The sequence below is a fragment of the Chiloscyllium punctatum genome, chromosome 23 (genome assembly GCF_047496795.1).
Source record: "Chiloscyllium punctatum isolate Juve2018m chromosome 23, sChiPun1.3, whole genome shotgun sequence".
Classification (NCBI taxonomy): Eukaryota; Metazoa; Chordata; class Chondrichthyes; order Orectolobiformes; family Hemiscylliidae; genus Chiloscyllium; species Chiloscyllium punctatum.
In genome coordinates, this window is record NC_092761.1 from 11198844 (window position 1) to 11222990 (window position 24147).

Genomic DNA, 24147 nt, shown 5'->3' on the forward strand with positions numbered 1-24147 from the left:
AAAGGGGCGAGATGGAGAGCTAATAGAGAGAAGAATAGAGAGAGCGCGAGAGAGGTGAGCGATGGTGAAGGGGAACAAAGAGAGAGATATAGAGAGAGAGACAGGGCGAAAGTGGCTGTAAGAGAGAGAGGGTGACAGTGATGGGATGAGAGAGGAGAGAAAGGGGGTGTGAGGGGGGAAGGAGAGCGAGAGAGAGAAGGAGTGAGAGAGAGAGAGATGGGGAGAGCGAGAGGGCAAGAGAAAGAGGGGTCAAGTGAGAGACAGAGGGATGAGAGACAGAGGGGTGTGAGAGAGGGAGTGAGGGAGGGAACGGTGGCCCGGGAGGGGCCGGGGGGGAGTGAGAGGGGGTGAATGGGGGGGAAGGGTGGCCCGGGGGTGCGAGAGGGGGGATGAGGGAGGTTGCGGGGGATGCGAGGTGGGGGTGGTTAAGAGGGGTTTGCTGGGGGCGCGTGAGAGGGTGGGGGAGAGGGATGGGAGGGGAGGAGTGAGGGGAGAGGGGGGAGAGAGGGAAGGAGAGTGCTGGCTACGTCATTTCACCATCTGTGAAATACTTTAAGTCCGGCGAAGGCCCTCATACTGATGATTTTCTGTTCAGGACTCCAGTCACTAACTTGCTGCCAGGTTCTGATAGTAACCAAAGACACAACAGGAGTTGCACTTGCAGAGAATAAGGGAGCCATGGTTGCATCAACATCAGAGCACGAGGAGGCTATTTAGTTCCGTGAGCCTATTCCACCATTCACCCAAATCATGGTAATCTTCATCATCATGACAAATCTCTGTCTTTGTCTCATAATCCTTCAGCATTTTCATTCAAAATCTACCAATCTCAGATTTAAAATTTGCAAATGGTTTCAAATCAATCGCTGTTTGTGGAACTTTATCAAACTTTATCCATTTCTGTGTATAAAAGTGTTCCCCGATATCACACCTCAATGTTCTGACTCTAACAGTTTATCTGTTTAATCTTTCTTCTTAAATTAAGCCTTGGAATCCAAGTATCACATCAGTAAATCTACACTGCACTTCCAGTCAGAGTGATACTCTCCTTAAGCCATGGTGCCCAGCCCTCACAGCTTGGTCTAACTAGGTTCAGATTTGCTGAAGCATGACTTCTAATCCTTTGGTATCTCGTCTTCTGTCGAGATCAATGTCAACATTCTACCGGTCCCTTGGTCACTTTTCTGAACCTGTTGGTGACATTTTCATGAACTATACAGCTGGATCAATCCCACCAAGTTTCTTTGGAGTCCACTCTCTCTCTATTTTCACAATCAAGAAATATCCTATTTTGATCCAACCTCTCACTTGCCGACACAAACTCATCTGTCGTTTTGTTTTCATTTACTGAATCTATCAAGATTGCTTTCTAATGCTATGCTTCCATTTACCTACACTTGGAATCGCAGTAATCTGCAGAGTGGTCCCAAATTTTGAATGTGCCTTTCCTTTCATTATAAATAGTGAATAATTAGGGCTCCAACATCGATCCGTGCAGGATATCACTAAACATATCCTTCCAACGAGAATATCTCTTATTATCTGCACAAATGTGTCTTGTTCAAATCAAGTTCCTCTGAAAGGTCATCTTTTGCATCTTATTACCTTTAATGGAGAGTAGAAAGGTGTAAATTTAGGGACATTCTTCACAGTCAAATTTGCCTTGTGTTTATCTGATTGGGGGAGCAATGAATCCCATTAAATATTAATCTTTATCTTCATGACATGGTAACTCAATCACAAAGATTAATAATGTTAAATATGTATTCTCCTTCACGATTGATAAACTCTGGGCACATTGTTACCGAGTGGTACTCGCTTTCTTTTTCAAAAACACAGGCCCCGCCCAACTGTTGGCTTACACCCGTTACACAATGTGGTCCTCGTCCTCTCCATCTGAATCTCATGGCAAAGTACCTCGAACATGGAGAGGAGCAACTATTCCAAGCACTGAGATCCCAGTAATTGGTACCACCATTCACCCTAATCCATTGGAGAAGCCGATTGGTCCCGCACGATGTCCTCATCTGAATCATCCTGCTGGCTGCATTTCTTCCCCATATTAAAGCGGTGATGGCTCTCCAATGGCAGAAGGGAATGGACGGATTTCTCTTCAATCTCATCTTTCGTCATTGACTTGTCGAACTCATGGGAGTACTCAGTGGCAACAGAAGCAGAGTCTGGAGAGACAATAAATGATTGACATTGTTCTTTGTTATTTTCCATTGCTCACTGAAAGGTTTAGAACTTGAACTTGAAGTTAGGGGCTGAGCTAGAATCTTTGAATTAATTATCTGCTCAAAGAGCAGAGTTGGGTTACAATTATTGATTCAACACAACTTTGATATTGAATCACACATTGTTTAAGTTTCCTTATGCACAACCACAGATCCAAGGGAAACACAAGAAAGTTGGATTGAATAGCTTAAGCACATGACTGAATAAAGGAATCTTGAAATAAATCAGTGCAGGACATGTGCCTATTTGACCCACATATCCTTTGCGTAGGGAAGGAGTGCTAACGTAGCAAAAGATTTGATTGATTCAAATCATCTAACTGAAGAGACACATTTCCCCGCTTAAGTCATGAGATCAGTGGAAGGACAAAACATCATTTCTGGTTAAAGAATTCACCTTTCTCACCTGGTACTGAAGGCACACTGTCTCTGCGGATCGAGACGTAGACCACTGTTTGAACCACCTCCTCAATAGAGCTATTTCCCTTTTGTGTGGCCAGAGGTTCTGCTTTTCTCCAAGAATGGTAAGGGTGAGCTGCCTTGTTTACTGCTGCCGCTGCTGCTCCTATAGAAATGACACAGAACAACACAGATGTATAGTTTCAGGACACAAAAACAGGTTCTCAGTATTTATGATTTACACAGGCCTCCTTCTCAACGTAAACACATCAACATAGTTTTCTTCGATTTCTTGTCTTCCAAGCTCCTCCTTGAATTCATCTGTTATTTGCTTCAATTATTCCTGATGAAGTAAGTTCTACATTCAAACCCCTTTTTGGTAAAGACGTTGTCGCCCTCTGCAAATTCCCCATTAGATTTAATAGTGATTACAATTATATCCCCAGATCCAGTGGATTCTGTCATTCGCAAGCAGAAACATCTTTTCCATGTCTACTCGATCAAACGTTACTGGACCATGTCACTCTTTTTCAATGAGACAAGACTGCCCAATCTTACTTGATGAATTCAAACTCAGTTTGGATATAATTCCAGTAACTATTCTTTATCTTCCCAGATTAGAACTGTTTGCAGTGCTCCAAGGGTGATCTGTCCATGGTCCTACACATATCTAACACATTTCCATTCTGTCGCCCCAGAAATAAACCCATGGCCTACTTCTCGATCTAATCTCACAAACCGGTGCCATTTGCTGCCAGTGACTCATTCCTATCTCCAGATCCCTCTGCCCTATTTAAGGACATATTTTCAAAGAGAAAGTGGTCTCTTTAGTCTTTTGACCACAGTGTACGACCTCATACATGGGTGGAGTTTAATCTTCCACAGCTTTGACTGCAATATTCCCTTAACCAAATCTTCCCAACAGTAAATCTTCCTCAAAACAAAACTTCAATATATTAATATACTTAATCTCATCAACTATTTCTTATTTGAAAAGCGCTAACTGTCCAGCTCAGTTTTGAACCAACATCCTCTGCCACAATTATTAAAATGTCACAAGCTGAACTCCAACCACTATTTGCATTCATATTCATTGCAGCCCAAGAATGAGAGGTGGTATCATTGAGGGTCTATAAAATGGTCAAGGGATTGACCAAGTAGATGCAGAGAAGATGATTCAATCTACAATGAGTTGTCGTAAGTTTACAATAAAAGGAAAGTTGGAGGAAATACTTCTCTCAGAGGATTGTGAATATTGGGAATTCACTACCTCCGAACAATGTGGATTCTGGGACATGAAGTAAATTTATATAAGAGACACACAGGTTTTTAATTAATAATGGGTTGAAGAGTTAAGGAGAGCTGGCAGGAAATTGGTGTTCAGGCCAAGATGAGATTCACCATGTCTGTATCAAATGGCAGAGCAGGTACAAGGGGCTGGATTAATAATCCTGCTCCTAATTCTGATGCTCTTATGTTTTTATTTCAAAAGGAGGAAGTAAGAGGAATGGACTAATACAAGGTGTTTAATGGGCCTGGTATTGGAAAGACTATGGTGAGAGGCTGTTTGATTTGGTGAAGTGTGGCACAATATCTCTACAGTAGTGTCAGCAGACCAGCTGGGCCCAGCACAGAGAAAAGACCGTGATGTTTTCTTTGCAGCATCTTTCCCCACCTATACGTTTCTAGCCTCTACCTTATTCCCCCCTCCCTAGCTTTCAGCCTGAAGCTCCTTCACCAAAAACCTTGCAGCCTCTTTCTCCAAACCCACCATCACCGAATCCCCCACCATCAACATTCTGGGGGTTTACTATTGACTAGAAATTGAAGTGGACTTTCCCTATAACTACGGGAAGGAAAACACCCTCCAAACTCTGAAGCCTGTCCACCATCTACAAGAATCAACTCAGGAGTGCAATAGGATATTCACTACTTGGCTAGGTTTGGGTGCAGCTCCAAGAACACTCAAGAAGCTTGACAGTGTCAGGAAAAAGCAGACTGCTTGATTGGCACCACATTCACTCCCTCCTCCACTGATGCCCAGAGCAGCACTATGTATTATCTCCAAGATACATTACATCAATTCATAACACTTCAATAGCATCTTCCAAACCTATGACCAATACCAAATAAAAGGAAAAGGGAAGCAGTTTCATGGGAACATCACCTCCTGCAGGTTCCCTTCCAAGCCACTACCATCTGGAGTTGAAAATCCTTCGGCAGTCCTGAAGTGTCATTGAGCCAAAATTCTGGAATTCCCTCCCAACAGCACTACCAATAGGTCTATAAACCACACCGTCTGCAGTGATTCAAAAAGGGAGCTCACAACCACCTTCTCAAGGGCATTAGAATGAGGGAATAAATGTTCGCAGAGCCAGTGACACCCATATTCCATAAATTCATTAATTCCTTCATGCCTCTTCCTTCCTTCCACAACACCCCCACCCATAGACAGCTGCGCTGCACAAACACAAAGCCTTGAGCAGCATGTGGTAACCCACAAGGAGGCCCAAGCTACATTCAAGCCGTGCTCAGACAGGGGTGGTCCTGAACGAACAATCATCCCCAGTGATTCACACACCGTAGTCAACAGTGAAACTATCAGTTGTCAACGTTTTCACAAAGAGATTGGTTGGGACACGGGATGAACGGCCAGTGGAAGTGGTAGATGCAAGTACAGTTACACCATTTAAAAGACATTTGGAGAGGCACATGAATAGGAAAGGTTGAGGAATATGAGCCAAATGCTGACAAACTGCACTGGCATAGTTTGGGAAATTTGGTTGACATGGATGAGTTGGACCGAAGGGTTCATTTCCATGTTGGTGACTATGATTCTATTCTTTTCAGCCACAGTGGCATTTTGCAATTGTCCTAAACTATGGTGTAATTGAACAAGTTAATGGAGGCTTTTGACATCAGGGCCACAGTCCTCTGTAGGCAAGGTGTTGAGTAGTAGCTGCAATTTAGTGGACATTTAATAAACAACATAATGAAGAAGTATAGAAGGAAATTACTACAGATGGTGGAACCTGTACTGAAAACAGCAAATGCTGGAGCTGACAGCAGGTCAGAAAGCATCCATGGAGACCAAGCAAGCTAACGATGTGTCTCCATGACTCGATCAGAGATCTGATGTAGAATCATCTGGACTCAAAATGTTAGCTTGGTCTCTCCATCAATTTTTTTTGAAAAGAAGTTCATGGGATGAGGGTGTCATTGGCTCAGCAGCATTTATTGTTCATCCCTAATTGCCCAAGGGGCAGTAAAAAGTCAAGCTCATTGCTGTGTGTCTGGAGTCACATGTAGGACAAACTAGGTAAGGATGGTAGCTTCTTACTTCAAGCATGTTAGTGAACCAGATGGGTTTTCCGTAACCCAACAAAGGATTCATGGTCATGAGATTCTTAATTCCAGATATTCACGGAATTCAAATTCCACCATTTCCCGTGACACAATTCGAACCTGGTTCTCTAGAATGCAACCTGGATCTTTGGATAAACAGTCTAGCAGTAATACCATTCAGCCATCAGCTCCCTCCTGTGATCTTCAGTATTTGTTGTTTTCAGTTCTCAAGAAATATGTTATGCATTAATTTTGAACTCTGTAAAAGCATCCACAGTGAACACAAAAAGCCCATCTCCGGTTATGATGTTTGAGTCTGGATGACTCAGTCAGATTGGCTAATGAAGCAGAGTTACGCATTTTAATATCTGGCAGTTTCTCCGCAGTTTCGGCTGGCGTTGGGCTGGTCTCATTAAATCTGCGATGAAACAAACAAAGAGATAACAGTCGATACTCCCCACCAAATCTCTAAATTCAATTGCACCGCAACCAAAGTAATTTATTTTATTTCAAAAATGTTTCAGTGAAAGACATTTCAGCAAGCTCACCACCACCTGTCTCAGTTTAATGGGAAATGGGATCAATTCTGTAGCGCCTACTGTCCCAGTGGAAAAGGCCACTGGTTTAAGCCCTTGAACCGGCTATCAGCTGATCTGAGTTTTCAATCTTATTCTTTGACAGATTGCAACATGTTTTGCACAAGGGGGCATGCAGACAGGGCAAACTTCACTTATATTCAACACAAGAAAAGGCAATTCCATTTAAATGAGGCAGATTAATTGATAATCAGGCCTCAGGTGAGGATACAAATAGTCAAGTTTGGAACTTCCAGAGACCATCAAGGTTGTCCATTCAATTACTGAAGTTTGTCTCAGTATTGCTTTCCCAATCAACCTATTTCAATGCATTGTGACACCTCTGGAGCAGGTGGGACAGTTCCAGGCCTTCTGGCTCAAAGTTGGAGACACAAGAGCACTGTGTTTTAGGCTGAGTAAATGGTGGGTTAATTTGCCCAATTATCTTACTAATCTGGAAGATACTGTTACCATCCTAATGCTGGGAAATAAGCAAGGTATTAAATGGGAGCAAAGATGTTACAACAGTCTCTCTGACAAGGGACAAGATATCTTCCATCTGTTGTTTTGTTCATCCTTCGATAGTTTGAAATTTTTTAACTTTCTAGTCTACCATCATCTTTGCAGTTTTGTACATCTTTTCTTTCAATTTGATGTCACTCATACTTCCCTCAGCTATGCACCGCTGTTCATCGTGCATTTCTTTTACAAGTTAATATATATTGTTGAGAATTATAAAATAACTGAATACATTCTTCTGCTTTAACATTCTAACTAGATTCCCATTCCAGTTTAGCGAACTACTACCTTATCCCCTTGTCACTGCCTTTACGTTTAGATACTAGTTGAAGAACCAAATTCCTCACCGTAAAGCTAAATTCTATCATGCTGCATTGCATCTCACCAAAAGGGTCTTTTACTTTGAGCTCATTAATCAATCAGATTATCGGGTCTAAAATAGCTGTTCCATGATTGGTTCCAGAGCATCTGTTCTGTGAAATTGCACAGAGCAGTCGACCTCAAACTGCTTCAGAAGGTAACGTAAGCTGAGTGTACAATACTGTTTTAACTAACAGAGAACCCTCTGAATACCAGGATTCTGTTAGATCCCCAAAATTACTCAGAGCATGGAATCCCTATGTTGTGGAAACAGGCCCTTCAGCCCAACAAATCCACACCAACCCTCCACAGAGTATCCCAACCAAACCTATTCCTCAATGTTTACCCCTGATTAATGCACAGAAACTGTGCATCGCTGGACACTATGGCAATTTAGCATAACCAATTCACCGAACCTGCAGTTCTTCGGATTGTGGGTTTGCAGCCCTGGTTCGCAGTTGCTTCATGAAGTCTGAATGTTGTTGCCTCTATTAGTCCAACAGCACTGTCACTGACACAGGAGCTGTTCCCCCAGATTGGTTTGTGACAGTCAGAGATCCTGCTACAACCTGCGCACATGCCAACCCAGTCATCTCGATCAGAAAGTATTAGAACAGCGCAGATTAGAAGACAACTTGGATCACATTGTGCTTTTGAAATCAGAGGCCCCTATTCAACCCATCACAACAGTGCCACCTTTTTAAAATAGCTATTTGGCTAGATCCCTGCTCTCACAGTAAAGCAAATAATTTCTTTTTGCAAGTATTCAAATTAATTTTGGAAATTAACAGTGAATCAGCTGCCACCTCCTTTGCAGATGATCTCAGCTCTTCTTTGAAACAGCAAAACCCAATGAGAACATGAAGGCAACCAATGTTTAAAAAAATCACATTCTCAGTCACTGTAACATGATGAGTTTTGTTTAACATAATTCTAAGCAAAAGTTAATTTGAAGCAAAAAGGAGAACTCGGAGAGAAAGGTGAACTGCCCATGGGTAATAAAGACAGTCAAGACTAGTACCCACAAGGAAAAGAATGACATAGCCGCGGATGACTAAAAAGGGAGAAAACTGATCATGTAATTAAATTGACAAGAAACAAAAATGAATGGCAAGAGTTGTACAGGTATATAAAAATTGAGTATCTAAAGTCAGCATCGAACCCTTGGAGGTTCTGACTGTGGAATTGATAATGGGTACAAGGAAACAACAGATCATTTAAACCGATATTTTACATTGACCTTCATGAAGGAGGATACCGTTATCATCCTAAAGGTAGCAAATAAGCAAGTTAATCATGGGGAGAAAATTGTTAAAACAGTCTTTGTCACAAGGGACAAAGTATTGACCAACTAATAGGACTAATGGCAGACAGGACCTAATGGCCTGGATCAAACACTTTTAGGGCAACTGACTGCAGAGATATTCAAGGCATCGATTGGAACATTCCAGAATCAGGGGATACAGGAAACATCCAGTGGATTGATGTACCTGTTCATGAAGGGAAGGGAGACAGAAATCAGGAAACTATAGACTAGTTAGTTTAATATCTGATTTTGTAATACGGCAGAGTCGAATATTAAAGTAATAAGTAGCAGGACATTTAGAAAAGCTCATCAGTTAACATGGTAGACTGGGTTTTGTGAAAGAGACACTATGACAAATTTACGACAGTTCATTGAGGAGATAACAAGCAGGGCTGATAAAGGGCAATCCAATGATGTTCTGTATTTGGATTTTAAAAATGCAAATGATAAGGTGCTACAGAAAAGTTAATTGCGTAATACAGGAGCTCACTGTGTCAGGGGTAAGGTATTTGCATGGAGTGAGGATTGGTTAACCATACTGGCTGTTGCCGAGACCTCACTTGGAGTACTGTATACAATGTTAGCTCCCATATTTAATAAGGGATAAACCAGTATTGGAGACCATTCAAAAAAAGATTCAACTAGCTGCTTTGAGAACGAAAAGGTTCTATCAAGAATAGCTAAACAGGTTAGGTCATTATTCAATAGAATCTCGACAGCCAGATTACTTACAGTGTGTAAACAGGCCCTTTGGCCCAACAGGTCCACACCGATCCGCCGAAGCACAACCCACCCAGACCCATTCCCCTGCATTTACCCCTTCACCTAACACTACAGGCAATTTAGCATTGCCAATTCACCTAACTTGCATTTTTTTTGGATTGTGGGAGGATACCAGAGCACCCGGAGGAAACCCACGCAGACAACGTGCAAACTCCACACAGAGAGTCACCTGAGGCAGGAATTAAACCCAGGTCTCTGGCGCTGTGAGACATCAGTGCTAACCACTGTGACACCCACTTAATATAAGGGTCACCTTATGGAAACAAGATTCTGAGGACCTTGACAGGGTAGATGTTGACTAGATCTTCTAGCACCAATGAAGTCTCAAACCAAACATTACATAAGGGAACATTCATTTTGTAAAAAATGTAAAGATTTTTTTTATCTCAGTGAATGGCTAGAATTTTCTAGCCCAAACAATTGTGAAAGTTAAATGTGGTAGGGGAATGGATCTGGTTGGGTTACTCTTCAGAGGGTCAGTGTGGCTTGTTGGGCCGAAGGGCATGTTTCCACTCAGTAGGGAATTTATGATTCTATCTCAAATTATTCTAAAAGAGGGCAAATAGATTTTTGAAATATTGAGCAGTTGAGGGCTATGCGGATCAAGCATAAAAGAGGTGTTGAGGTCTGGGTTGGCCCAGCCATGATCTGATAGAATGGGGGAACAAGCCGAAGGGAATGAATGCCCTACTCCTGCTCCGATTCCTTGAGGCTCCATTTCATGCTTTTTTTATCTCCAAAGAAGAGTGTGATACAATGTGCTGAAGATCTCAGATATTGTGAAAATGGTGTGTTTATGTACTGGTTCAGATGGCATTGGTTCATCAATCACAGCTATACAGTCATGAGTAGGAAGGCAATTCCCTCCATGAATAAAGGAAATCTACTGCAGAGCTCACACAAAGGGATCCTTCCCCTCAGTGAACTCTCCCATCACATTACCCAATATATCAGCAAAAGCAGCACGCACTACGCATGCTCTAGCCAACAAAGGGACCCCCGGGTGATTGATGTCAGCTCCGGACCAATGAAAGGACGGTGGGCGGAACTGGAGGTCCTCCAACCAATCAAAGTGAACTAGGGGCAGAACTAGACTAAACCACGTGATCACCCTCGCACGCGGAGGAGAGTCGCTGTAATGGATGCTCAGGAAGTTATGGAGCGAAAGGATACGGTAAGGAAATAAATAAACAGGGAAACGGGAGAAAAACTGTGTTGTTATGAGCGGAGAGTTTTTACAAATAAGTTGTGCACGTCGGAAAACACAAATTTGAACGTCCCAGTCCCGTGTTTGGAGTAAACGAGGAATTGCCTCAGCGCGGCTTCAGGCCTGAGTGAGCGCCGCCATCTTTATTCGGGGCAACGATTCACTGGACACGTGCGCGGCCGCCATCTTTGTAGGGGGCAAGGTGCAGCCAGGCGCATGTGCAGCCTTTCTCTGGTACAGAGTCATTGGGCAGGATTTACACAGAGTACATTCAAACTCAGAGTAATGAATGTTTATTTCTGGATTTGTTTTGTCATTCATTTAAATGACTTGCTGTTGTAACTGAGTTTGCAGGTCATTCAAAATTGGAGGTATTGTGCATAGTGAAGAAGTTTACCTCCGGTTACATTGAGATATCGATCAGATATGGATTAATTTAGATTAATGTGAGGTGCTGCATTTTGGAAAAGCAAGTCAGGGCAGGACTTATACACTAGGGGAAAGTGAAGACTGCAGATGCTGGAGATCAGAGCTGAAAAATGTGTTGCTGGAAAATCACAGCAGGTCAAGCTGCATCAAGGGCTCATGTCCGAAACGTCGATTCTCCTGACCTTTGATACTGCCTGACCTGCTGTGCTTTTTCAGCCCAGGACTTATACACTGAATGGCAAGGCCCTGGAGACGCTTGCGGAACAAAGAGACCTTGGACTGCAGATTCATAGACCTTGCGAGTCAAGTTGCAGGTGGATAGGATGATGAAGAAGGTGTTCAGTGTATTTTCCTTTATTGGTTAGAGCATTGAGTATAGGATGTGGGAGGTCATTTTGCTGTACAGGACATTCGTTAGGCCACTTTTGGAATATTGTGTGCAATTCTGGCCTGCCTCCTATCAGAAGGGTGCTGTGAAACTTGAAAGGTTTCAAAAAAGACTTATAAGGATGTTGTGAGGTTTGGAGGACTTGAGCGACAGGATGAGGCATAAAAGGCTGGGGCTGTTTTCCCTGGAGTGCCATAGGCTGAGCAGTGATGTTATGGAGGTTTATACAATCATGAAGAGCATGAACAGAGTAAATGAACAAGATGTTTTCCCTCGAGCAGTGGTGTCCAAAAGTAGAGGACATTGCTTTAGGTTGAACGGGGCAAAAATTCAAAGGGGCCTAAAGGACAACTCTTTCATGCAGTGGGTGGAATGAGCTGCCAGAGGAAGTGGTGGAGGCTAGTCCAATTAAAACTTGTTGAAGGCATCTAACTAGACACATGATACGATTAGGAAGTGTTTACAGGGATATGGGCCAAGTGCTGGCAAATGGGAATAGATTAGGTTCGGATACCTGGTTGGCAAGGATGAGTTCAACCGAAGGGTCTGTGTCGGTGCTATACGTCTCTATGACTGTGGGATCATAATAGCTTATACAGCTGTGCTTCATCTCTGGGATCCCTTATGAGCACTTTGTCAATATCTAGCTTGCTCAGTATCGAACAATGGTGTATTTTTGGTCGGTTTAGGATTTTATGATTACTTTTACAGACATTTTTGTAAATTAATTTTTCACTGCTGCCCAGCCCCTGACCATGTGCCGCTTATTAATTTTTTTTCTGGAAAATATTTGACAGTCAAGAATTCTTTTTTCCAATAAGCAAGTGTATTTTCCTTCCATTTCTGACTATCAAATTCTGCACCATTTTCATTCCCTGTAATCTGTTTTGCACTCCCTGAAACATCAACTGTGTTTCTCCTTCCACAGAAACCAGTGATTAATGCCAAAGCCCTGTTGCCTGTGGAGAGGGTGATGTTTGACTTTCTTGTACAGATGCAGTTTGTGTGGTGGAGGTACTCCCACAATGTGGTTGGTTAAGAGACATTACAGAGTATTCATTCAGCAACAGTGATGATTTGAAGGTAATGTCCAAATCAAGAACAGTTTGTAGTTTTATCATCGTGCTTATAATTTCACAAAAATATTATTGGGAACTTTAGACATAAGGCCAGAGAAGGATGATATTAGGTCAGGTGACCAAAAGCATTGCCAAATTAGCAAGTTTTGAGGAATGTCTTAAAGGAGGAAAGCAGAGCTGTGAGGTTTTGGCTGCGAATTTCAGAAAATATTGCTTTGCCAACTGTAAAAGCAGCCATACAGGTGAAGTAATGAATTAACAGATCATTGGGAGTCTCGAACAGAATGGGTTGTCGAGGTCTTCAATGATGTGTGATGCGGCGAGCTAGGGATGATCACAACCAGGAATTAAATCAAGGGTGAGAATTTTAAATTGATGGATGTGGGCCGGATGCTGGCAGGTGATACGAGATTGGGTTGGAATATCTGGTCAGCATGGATGGGTTGGATTGAAGGGTCTGTTTCCATGCTGTACATCTCTGTGGCTTTATGTTGTTGATTATGAATAGGAGCCTTTTGATGGATCAACAAGTTTTGGTAGGAGGGAGCACTTGGGCAGCAGAGATTTAGTTTTTCTGAAGATTACAGGGAGATTTACTGTGGGAAGCTGGCCAGGAGTGTGTTTGGATACTGAAGTCTGGAGATAACACAAGGTGGATGAGAGTATATGAGCTGAGACAAGGGTAGAATCGGCTAGAAATAGTGATCTTGGAGTGGGACTGGGCTGTCACCCTCACCTCACCTCTGGGATTCAGCTGGTTGTCAGGTTGTGAATCAGGGCGGTAACACAATCGGGAGCTGAGTGGCCCTGGTGGAGCCTAAAATGAGTGTCACTCAGCTTACTGTTGCTGAGCAGCTGCTGCTTGGTAGCCCTGTTGATGACATCTTCCATCACTTTACTGCTGATCGAGTGTGGACTGATAGAGGGAAATTGGCTGGGTTGGATTGCCCTGTGTTTTTGTGTTGAACATTCCTGGGCAATGTTCCACATTGTCGGTAGATGCCAGTGCTGGAGCGGTACTTGGCTTGGTGGGTGGCAAGTTGTGGAGCTCAAACCATCAGTATTATTGCCAGAATTTTGCAGGGCCCATAGCGTTTGCACTACTTAACCATTTCTTGATGTTATTCAAACTGAATCAAACTGGCTTAAAACTCACATCTGTGATGTTAGAAACCACTGGAGAAGGCTGAGATGGATCATCCCACTTTGCACTTCTGGCTGCAGATTGCTGCAAATGCTGTCATCTTATCTGTTGCAGGGTGTGAGGCTCCTCCATCAGTAAGGGTGGGGATATCTGTGATGCTTCCTGCAGTGAGTTGTTTAATTGTCCATCACCGTTCACAACTGGGTGTGGCTGAACTGCAGAGCTCCGATCTATTCCATTGGTTGTGGGATTGTTTAGCTCTGTTGCTGCTGATGCTGTTTGACATGAAATAGCTTCAGGAAATGGTTTAAGTAGAACCCAAAGAGATTAAACAAATATATCACAGACAAAAGATGAACTGGACCAGAGAATAGGACCCCTTAAAGATTAACGAGGCTGTCTATGGAACCACCGGGGGTGGGAAAGATATGCAAATATTTCACGTCCTTTTTACTGGAGAAAGATATGGAAGCTCGAGAGTTTGGAGAAATAAACAGAGAGAACATGAAAGTATCCATGTTATAGTGGAGGTGTTACTGGATGTCTTGAATCGCATCAAGGTGGATAAAGCCCTGGGACCTGATCAGATGTATCCCAGAACTTTCTGGAAATCTAGGGAAGTGATTGTTGGGCCTCTTCTGAGGTATTTGTATCATTGATAGCGACAGGTGAGGTGCCATTATTTTAAAAAGGTGGTAAGGAGAGGCCATGGAACAAGAGAATAGTGAGCCTGAAGTCAGTGGCAGGCAAGTTGTTGGAAGGGATTCTGAGGGACAGGATATCCATCTATTTGGAAAAGTAAGGAATAATCATTGACTATTGTCAATGTGGCTTTGTACGTGCACAATAGTGTCTCACTAACTTGACTGAATGTTTTGAAGTGACAAAGAAAATTGATTAAACCAGGCTGTGAACTTTGTTTATATGGACATTCAACAAGGTTCCACAAAGCAGACTGGTTAGCAGGGTTACATAACATGGAATGAAGGGAGAACAAGCCATCTGGGTACAAAACTGGTTTGATGGTAAGCGACAGAGGGTGATGATGGAGGTTTGTTTTGTGGACTGGAGGATTGTGAGCAGCAGTGTGCTACAAGGATCGATTATTGGGTCCTTAAATAAATGACTTGAATGTGAATATATGAGGTATTATTAGTAGCTTTACACAAGACATCAAAACTTGGAGTTGTTATGGACAGCGAAGAGGGTTAGTTCAGAATACAACAGGATATTGATCAGAATGGCAGTGGAGCAAGGAATGACAGATAGAGTTCAATTTAGATAAATGTTAGCTGTTGGATTTTGGAAAGGCAAATCGGGGCAGGACTTATACACTTACTGGTAAGGTCCTGGGGAGTGTTGCTGAACAAAGAGACCTTGGAGTGCAGGTTCATAGTTCCTTGAAAGTAGAGTCACAGGTAGGTAAGGGAGTGAATGCAGCGTTTGTTATGCTCTCCGTCATGTTGTTGCTGTACAGGACATTGATTAAGGCTCTTCTGGAATTCTGTTTTCAGTTCCAATCTCCCTGTTCCAGGAATGATGTTGTGAAACTTGAAACATTTTAGAAAATGTTTGCAAGGACTTTGCCAGAGTTGGACAGTTTGAGGGCAGTGCATGTTTGGAGTGAGCTGCCAAGGGAAGGGGTGGACGCTAGTACAATTACAACATTTAAAAGACATTGATGAAGCCATTTCTCGTATTCTGTTTTCAGTTTGATTTTCCCTGTTCTGGGAAGGATGTTGTGAAACGTGAAAAGGTTCGGGCAAGAGTTACAAAAATGTTGCCAGGATTGAAGGATTTGGGCTACAGGGAGAGGCTGAATAGGCTGGGGTTAATTTCCCTGGAGATTCAAAGATTGAGAGGTGACTTCATGGAGATTTATAAAATCACCAGGGGCATGGATAAGGTGTGCAGCCGGGGTTCTTTTTCTTGAGCTTAGGTGGGTCCAAAACTAGAGCACATGGTTGAGAGGGCAAAGATTTAAAAGGAATCTAAGGGGCAATGTTTTCAAGCTGAGTGTGGTGTGTGTATGGAATGAGCTGCCAGGTAAAGTAGTGGAGGCTGATAAAATCACAACATTTAAAAGGCATCCGATTGGGTAGGTGAACAGTAAGGGTTTTGATGGATACAGACCAAGAGCTGGCAAATGGGACTCCAGTAGTTTAGGATTCCTCGTTGGCATGGATGAATTGGACCGAAGTCCTGTTTCTGTGCTGGACATGTCTATGACGTTAATAAACTAAGATCCGTTCCTCTTTTGTGGAGAGCAAGCTGAAGCACAGATAGGTGTCCTTGGAGGTGAGAAGGTGAAGCAGTGATTTTGACCTGGTGCAGATTTGGTTCCAAGGTCTTGAATTTGCAGAGAGAGAGACGAATTATTAACACTGTCACAACGTTTAGTAACTACTTTCAAGTAATTGGCAAATAATATAAAGTGAAAATGTGAACATTATTGTACTCAGTAAGTTCTGAGCCTCTGGAACAGTCTGAACGACACAGATTTAGCAGATATTCTGAAACAGACTTGAAATTTTAATTTTTCAGGAAAGATTTGGGGGGCTGTGGGCAAATAGGAGGGGAATTGGGACAGATTTGCAGCATCTCCAGAGGGAGTGAGTACAGCCCCGATGGGCTGAATAGCCCCCAGGCCCTGTGCTCTGTGATACTGCCCCATTCACTGTGAATGATGAAGCTCATCCCAGGGCAGAGAGAGGGATTAGCCCTCCACTCTCATCACAATGGGGCCTGGCTGATTGACGGCAGCTCCAGACCAATGGGAGGAGAGTCTGTGTGGTCCTGCAGCCAATGGGAGTGAATGAGGGGTGTGGCCAGCAAGATGACACCTGTCCATGAGCTGTGCAGGTGCAGTGTCACTGGGTGGGGTTGGGAGAGACAGCAGAGACTGGGACAGAGGCTGTGGGACCTGAATTACAAACTCCCGGTAAATTAGAACCAAAAGAACTGCAGAAGATGTAAATCAGAAACAACAACCAGGAGGTTCTGGAAAAGCTCAGCAGGTCTGGCAGTATCTGTGAAGAGAAATCAGTTAAAGTTTCAGATCCAGTGTCCCTTTCTCAGAACTGATACTGAGAGAAAAAATGTTGGTTTATATGAGCAGGTAGGGTTTAGGGGAGGATGTAAGGAGTAAAGGATAGGTGGGAATAGAGTGAGTAGAAGGGTTGGATAAAGGAGTGATAACGATCTGGCTGGGGAGGGCGACTCGCTGTTAGTGGAGACTGTTAGTGGCTAACCATAGGTAGTGTGTAATGGCAGGCTGTGAGAACAAGGCCTGGTGTGTGGGGTAGGGGGGGGCTAGGACTTGGGTTGTTAACCTATGGTTAGCCACTCACTGTCTCCATTGTAAGCTGTTCTCCACAGACATCACTCCATGATTGGAGCTGCAGAGGACAAAGTTGCAGATTGGCGGCACGGTGGCACAGTGGTTAACACTGCTGCCTCACAGTGCCAGAGACCCGCGTTCTATTCCCACCTCCAGCAACTGTCTGTGTGGAGTTTGCACATTCTCCCAGTGTCTGCGTGGGTTTCCTCTGGCTGCTCCGCTTTCCTCCCACAGTCCAAAAATGTACAGGTTCGGTGAAATGGCCACGCTAAATTGCCCGTAGTGTTAGATGTAGGGGAATGGGTCTGGGTGGGTTGCTCTTTAGATGGTTTGTCTGATCTAAAAACCTCTTCAATATCCTTCCCAACCCCCTCAGTACTCCTCAAAGATGTATCTTAAAGTTGTTCTCTTTAATCAATGTTTCCAGCATTCGTGAAGCACTTCAGGAGACTTGTCAGTGTGAAAGGCTCCATACAATGCAGTTCGTTGTTGTTAATGTCTGACATTAGGAGAAACAGGAATGAACACTCTCTCTTGTACCTGATGAACAGCAGCAAAAGCAGGAAGCACTGAGCATGCTCCAGCCACAAAGGGCCTCTGGTGATTGATCTCAGTGCAGGACCAATAAGAGGATGGGGACAGGGCTGGAAGACAAGGTAATGCCGGTTGGTCTGAGTGAATGAGGGGCGTGGCTACACTCAACCATGTGATAAGCTTCTGGATTAGTGGTGCTGAAAGAGCACAGCAGTTCCGGCAGCATCCAAGGAGCAGCGAAATCGACGTTTCGGGCAAAAGCCCTTCATCAGGAATGAAGTGATACCACGTGATAACCTTCACTGGCAGCACTGTGATGTTGTGACCAAGGCATTGGAAATGTGTGAAGGTGCAGTACATGGTTAAGGAAAGACATATTGACCAGGAAGAGAAGGAAATTTTAATGGAACGGGCTGAGACGTTTTACAGAACTTAGTGCACATGGGAAAACACAAATTTGAAAATCCCAGGCCCGTGTTTGTGGCAAACGGGAAAATGCTTCAAATGGTGAAAGGTGTGAGTGATCGCCGCCATCTTTATTGGGGGCAGTGATCCACGGGACACGTGTGTGTGGCTGCCAACTTTGAGAGGGGCAAGCTGTAGGGGGACGCATGCGCAGCCTTCCTTGGCAGGGAGTGATAGGGCAGGATTTACACAGTGTCAGAGTCAGGATGTTTTCAATGTCAAAGAGTGTGATGCTAGAAAAGCACAGCAGGTCAGGCAGCAGCCGATTGGTGGGAAGGAAGTTGGAAACGTAGGACAGGTCAAAAGGGCAGTGCCGCGTTGGAAGGCTGGATCTGGGATAAGGTGGGTGGAGTGGAAATGAGGAAACTGGTGAAATCCACATTGATCCCATGTGATTGGAGGATCTGAACACAGAAGATGAGGCGTTCTTCGTCCAGGCATCAGATGCCTGGGATTTGGCGGTGGAGATGGCCCAGGACCTGCATATCTTTGGTGCAGCGGGAAGGGGAGTTAAAGTCTTTGGGCACAGGCTGTTTGACTTGTTTAGTGTTTTCCTGTTACTTTCACAGACCTTTTGTTAGTTAATTTTCCTCTGCTGCCCAACCCCTGACAATGTGCTCCTCTCTAAACGGACTAAATTTTCCACAGTATCTTTGACAGTGAATAATTCTTTTTTTTTCAACAAAAGAGTGCATTTTCTTTCCATTTCTGACCATCATATTCTGCAACATTCTCATTTCCTGTAATGCATTTAGCCCTCCCTGAAATATCAACAATGCTTCTCTCTCCACAGACACCAGTGATTAATGCCAAAGCCCCATTGCCTGTGGAGAGGATGATGTTTGACTTCCTTGTACAGCTGCAATTCGTGTGGTGAAGGTGCTCCCACAATGTTCTTGGGTAAGAGATGTTATAGGTTATTCATTCAGCGACAGTGAAGAGTTGACAATGTGTGTGCAAACCAACAGCAGTTTGTATTTTTATCATTTTTATAATTTCACAGACATTGAGAATTTCTGACATAAGGCCACAGATGGGGATATTAGGTAGGTTATCAAAAGTATTGCCAAATAAGCAGGTTTTCAGGAATACCTTAAAGAATAAAAGCAGGTCTGAGAGGGTCAGGAAGTGAATTCCAGACCGTGTTGCCTTGACAACTGTCGAAACAGCCAGACCGGTGAAGCAATGAATAAATGCATCTTTGGGAGTCTGAAAGAAAATGAGTTGTCGAGGTCTCACAGGTTGTGTGGTGCAGGGAGACAGGGATGTTCACAGCCAGGAATTACATCAAGTGAGAGAATTTTAAATTGTTGCTTGTAAATAGAAGCCTTTTGATGAATCAACAAGTTTTGGTACAAGTGAGCACTTGGGCAGTAGGGTTTTCGATACTCTTGAGATTATATGTAAGTTGAATGTGGGAGGCTGGCCAGGAGTGTGTTTGGAGAACGAAGTCTGGAGATAACACAAGGATGCACGAGTATTTCAGTAAATGAGCTGAGACTAGGGTGGAGTTGGGTGATGTCACTGATGTAGGAATAGCAGTTTTGAGTCGGGCCCCTCCTCATCACTCCCCCTCACCCATTCACAAATATTGTTCGTTGTTCTGTCTGTCTTTTCTGGTTATGTCCTTCTCTCCAATTCTGCTAAGAACTAATGTTTGACGTCAAGGTCCTGCTCCATCTCCACTCTCCCTTTCCTTTCTGGATTCCTCATATGTGTTGTCCATCCAGGATCTATCTTTGTGCCCTCCTGTATCTCACCTACATACTGCCAGGAGGTGACATCGTATTGGTTTCCCATGTACACTGACAATGCCCAGCTCTCTCTCCCTATCATCCCTCTCCATTGCTCCACTGTTACTCATTCATCAAACTGCTTACCACTCGATTGGCTGCAATTTCCTCCAATGAAACACTGCAATGGTTAAACCCATTGCCTTCAGTTGCTATTACAAATTCCTTTCCCTTATTGCTGAGCCCATCCCTCTTACTGGGAAATGCCTGAGGCAGGACTTCACAATATTGCTCTCATATTCTGACCCCAAGGTGACCTTCTGATCAGACATCTACACAATCGCAAACACCAGGAACTCCAATCTCTAAAATGTTATTTTTCTCCACCTCACCCCAGCTCCATTGCTACTGAAACCCCTTACCCATGTCTGTGTTGCATTAAAGTTGACAAATCTAAAACAGAACCCTTGATTCTGCAACTGCCCCAGAGTCTGGTTCCAGGTTCCCTCATGATGGGACACATCCTCTCAGTATTTACCCTTTTATACCCCTTAATAAGCCAATGTGTTTCAATAAGATCCCCTCTCATTCTCCCCCAAATCCAGTGAGTCGAGTCCCAACTTCTTCAGCCTTTTCTTAAAAGGGAGTCCCTGCAAACCAGGGATCATCCCAGTCAATCTTCTCTAAATGCCTCCGATGAAGTGATGTCTTTCCTTATATAAAGGGTCCAAAATGTCTCTCATTACTCCATATGTAGTCTCACTCGCACTTTATAAAGTTGCTCTCAGGTATATACTCCAAACTCTTATACTGCAAATCCCTTCAAACAAGGAACAACGTTTCATCTCCCTTCCTGATGACCTGTTGTAACTGTGTGCTGGCTTTCTGTGTTTCCTGCACAATTACCTCCTGGTCTCTTTTGTGTTGCAGGTTTCTACATTTCTACCATTTAAATAGTCCTCTGTTCTTTTATTAACTCCTCCAAAATGAACAACTTCACATTATCCCAAGTTATGCGCCATTTGCCAACTTGGTGTCCACTTCTCCAACGAATCCCTCTCTGTAAACAGTTTATAATCCTTTTGGAAGTATACTGGTCTGCATTTTCTCGGAGATTCCCCCCTCATTCTTCTCAACCTTTCCAGGGAGCACCGGGCAGTGTGAAGCATGCTGAGTTGCTGTCTTTTCAGAGAGACTCTTTGGAAGGATTGGGAAGATCTTGCTGCCCATTGGTCAGAACTTGCCCATCAAGCTGCATGAGACTTTCACCCTCCATGTCTTATTGATGAGGCACAGCGGCAGCACGGAAGGAAAGAAAAGGAAGAAAATCCTGCTGTCCGCATCTCACTGACTCTTGGAACATTCTCTCCCATGTGTCAAAGATCTGCCCTGTTCAGTCACATGAAGTCCCAAGGTGGAAACTCATAGAAACCCACACAGATTTCCCCCTGAGCTGACTACTGGTCTCCACAAGGGGTGATGTGTACAGTCATCCTGGACCAGGAGGAGGGGATGGTGTGAGTTTCTAACCTGACCTGACAGTGACAGATTTTATAAACTTGTATTACAGGATACTACAGGTGGATATTCAGATAGGATTCTCAGTAATTGTAACGCCAAACTCTGATTGAATTACTCCATTCATCAGGACCTGGATATTTGCACTGTGTGTGAGTATTTTGTTCCAGCTCAATTCCATTTTCTGCATAAAAATTCTCCTTTGAATCAAACCGTCCTGTCAATCGATCTCCCCGAAATCTTCAATATGTGTCCAGTAATCCATTTATGATGAATTGATGAGTGTAAGGTTTAACATCCTGATGTATATGTTTTGTAAGCACTTGTCTCTCAGCTCCCCTCAATTTCCTTTGCTACAAGGAGAACAATCTCAGTTTTCCCAAACCCCTGATTCCCCAGTGTCTGTTTGCTCTCTATAAGGCACGCATCAGGATCGTGTTGGAACATTCTCCACTTGCCTGCATCAGTGCAGCCCTCAACAGTATGAAAGAAAGTTTTCTTTCTCACAGACCCAATGTACCACTAGAGCGTTTTTCTGTCTTGTAGACCGCTGAGATGTTTATTATAGGAATATGACAGGCTCCATTGGACATCAGGTCAGAAAAGGTGATACTAGAATAGATGGCACGTGATTGGTCAATGTTTTTGGGAGAAACGTGAGATGCAGAGTTTTAAGAGGAAATTCAGAAGCTCAGCGCAGGAATTGGAAAGGGCCATCATCAAGTGAGAAATAAACATTGGGCATCCTGAAAGCTGGAAATAACGAAAGGCAGATATAGCAGAGCTTTGAGAGACTGGAGGGGATTAGACATGGGGAGGATAATGAAGCTGGAGGAGATGCAAGTTGGAAAGGATTGTGAGGATGGGGGATATTACAGAGATAGAAATATTTGTGATAGAGGTTTTTGGATTTTGAGGCTGGAGTGGAATTATAGAGATGTGGAGGATTTGTAAGGCTGGATGAGGTGACACTGATAGGGAGAGTTCCAAACATAGAGGAATTTACAGAGATAACGAGTCATAAAGTTACACAGCATCAACACAGACCCTGTGGTCTAACCAGTCCGTGTCGACCATAAATTCGAACTGAACTAATCGCACCTGCCTCCACTTGGTCCAAGTCCATCCGAGCATTCCCTATTGATATACGGGTCCAAATGTTTTTTTTCCTATTAGAATCCCATTCCCCTACCCTCTTGCTCTACATTTACCCCTGACTAATTCACTCAACCCAATCATTCCTGAACACTATGGGCAATTGAGCACGGCCAGTTCACCTACCCTGTACATCTGTGGATTGTGGGAGGAAACGGGAGCACCTGGAGGAACCCACGCTGTCATGGGGAGGAATATGCAAACTCCACATGGACAGTCACCCAATACAGGAATTGAGCCTGTGTCCCTGGCGCTGAGAGGTAGCAGCACGAACCATTGAGCCACAGTGCCACCCTGAAATTGTAATTGTATTCACATCTATCACGTCCTCTGCAAGTTTGTTCCACATGTGAACCACTCTCTGTGCAAAAACAAAATATAAATCCGGAACTTCTTTTTAAACCCTTCCTTTTCTCACGTTAAAAAGTATGTCCCCAGTCTTGAATTGCGTCCCCTCCTGGAAAGGGCACCTGCTGTTCACATCACCGAAACTCTTCAGGATTTTATAAACCTCTAATCAGGTCACCCCTCAGCCTCCTGTGTGCTCCAGTGAAAAGGGACCCAGCCTATCAGGACTCTGTTTATAATTCAATCCCTCCGTTCCCATCACCATTCTGGTAAATCTCTTCTGAACCTGCTCCAATTTAATAATATCCTTCCTATAACAGCACAACCAGAACTGGGCACAGTATTCCAGAAGAGGCCTCACCAACATCCTGTAATACCTCAACATAACGTCCCAACTCCTATATTCAAAGATCTGAGCAATGAAGGCAAATGTGCTAAAGCCCTTCTGAACCATCCTGTCTGCATGTGACACATACTTCAAAGACCTGAACCCCTCGGTCTCTTTGTTCCATATCACTATCCGAGGCCCAACTTTTAATCAGTGTAAGTCCTGCCTTCGTTTGTTTTACCAAGATGTAATATTTTGCATTTATTCCAATCCAACAAATCACAAACATCCTTCGAGTATAAAGGCAAGAGGAGTATACTTAAGAGTAAAATCAGTAAGGCTAAAAGGGGACAGGACACCGCTTTGGCGAATAGGGAAAGGGTTTTTAGAAATACATTAAGAGCAAATGGGTCACTAGAGAGAGAATAGGCCACCTCAAAGATCAGCAAGGCAGCCTATGTGTGAAGACGCAGGAGATGGGGTTGTTGGGGGGATACTAAACGTGTGGCATCAGTGTTTATTGTGGAGAAGGAGAGATTTGTGGGGGTTGGCAAAATTAGAGATCGTGAGGGTGATGAGACAGGAGGAGATTGGAGGATGTTATAGAGATTGACATGTTTGTGATACCAGAGATAGTGATGGTTCTGAGGCTAGAGAGGACTTCTAGAGATAAGGAAGAGTTAAGTCTGGATGAGGTGACAGAGATCTGGGGAGTTGTGAGGATGGAGGAATTCACAGAGATAGCGAGAATTAGTCATAAAGTGATACAGCATAGTAACAGACCCTGTGGTTAAACCAGTCCGTGTCGACCATAATTCCCAACTAATCTAATCGCCCCTCCCTCCGCTTGGTCCACATTCATCCAAACATTTCCTATTTATGGACTTGTCTAAATGTCTTTTAAACATTGTAATTGTATTCACAGCTGCCTCTTTTTCTGGGAGTTCACTTCACA

The 24147-nt window shown here is 43.6% G+C and overlaps 1 long non-coding RNA gene across 2 annotated transcripts in view; it reads left to right on the forward strand.

Moving 5' to 3' along the window:
• Positions 1-10618: 10618 nt before the first annotated feature.
• LOC140494025 (uncharacterized) overlaps positions 10619-24147 on the forward strand; it is a 49741-nt gene continuing 36212 nt past the window's right edge. For both annotated transcript variants that reach the window (XR_011963838.1, XR_011963839.1), the window contains exons 1-3: positions 10619-10698; positions 18904-19010; positions 21414-21513. This is a non-coding gene — a long non-coding RNA (uncharacterized lncRNA). The remainder of the gene's footprint in view (positions 10699-18903; positions 19011-21413; positions 21514-24147) is intronic.